Source organism: Petaurus breviceps, unplaced genomic scaffold (assembly GCF_028583685.1).
Source record: "Petaurus breviceps papuanus isolate PSGF00001 unplaced genomic scaffold, PetGlider_PUasm1.0 91133, whole genome shotgun sequence".
In the NCBI taxonomy this organism is placed as follows: Eukaryota; Metazoa; Chordata; class Mammalia; order Diprotodontia; family Petauridae; genus Petaurus; species Petaurus breviceps.
This window is the reverse complement of record NW_027187419.1, coordinates 10629588-10630689: the sequence shown is the minus strand read 5'-3', so window position 1 is coordinate 10630689 and position 1102 is coordinate 10629588.

Below are 1102 nucleotides of genomic sequence, written 5' to 3'. Positions count from 1 at the left end.
AAGGAAGGAAGGAAGGAAGGAAGGAAGGAAGGAAGGAAGGAAGGAAGATTATCAAGGAAAACTGCGCTGATAGTCTAGAACCAGAAGGTAAAATAGAAATTGAAAGAATTCACCAATCACCTCATGAAAAAGATCCCAAAATGAAAACTGTCAGGACTATTATAGCCAAATTCCAAAGTTCTCAGGTCAAGGAGGAATTATTGCAAGCAGCCAGAAAGAATTCATTCAAGTATGATGGATCCATGTAATGATAACACAAGATTTAGCTGCTTCTATACTAAAGGATTGGAGGGCTTGGAATATAATACTCTGGAAGAGAGTGGATCTAGGATTACAACTCAGAATCACCTACAGAGCTGAATAGAAAAATTTGACTTTCAAATATAAGACCCAAGAGAAGTATAAGGTATACAGGAAAGGGAAATCAAAAGGGACTTAATATTAGGGTAGTTAGAAGGAGTATATATAGATAGAGTGCACAGGTATGAGTTGAATATGAAGGGATATCTAAAAAAATAAAATTAAGGGGTGAGAAAAGCATGTACTGGAAGAAAGATAAAGGGAAAGGTAGAATGGGGTAAATTATCTCACATGAAAGAGGTAAGAAAAAAACTTTTGCAATGGAGGGGAAAGGCGTGGAGGTGAGGGGGAATGAGTGAACTTTATTCTCATTAAAATTGGCTCAAAGATGGAATAACATACACACTCAATTGGGTAGAGAAATCTATCTTACCCTACAAGAAAGTAGGAGGGGAATGGAGTAAGAATGGGAGGGGGAGGAGTGGCAAGAGAAGGGAGGGCAGATTAGAAGAGAGGGGTAGTCAAAAGCAAAACACTTTTTAGGAGGGACAGGGTGAAAGGAGGGAGAATAAAACAAATGGGAGGGGGATACAATTAGCAGTAGTGACTGAAAAAAATGAAGCAAGTTTCTCTGATAAAGGTCTCATTTCTTAGTCATGAGTCAAATTTATAAAAATAAGAGCCATTCCCCAATTGACAAATAATCAAAGATATGATCAGTGTTCAGCATTTAGCTGAATATATGTTAGATAGATGGGAGAGAGAGAGAGAGAGAGAGAGAGAGAGAGAGAGAGAGAGAGAG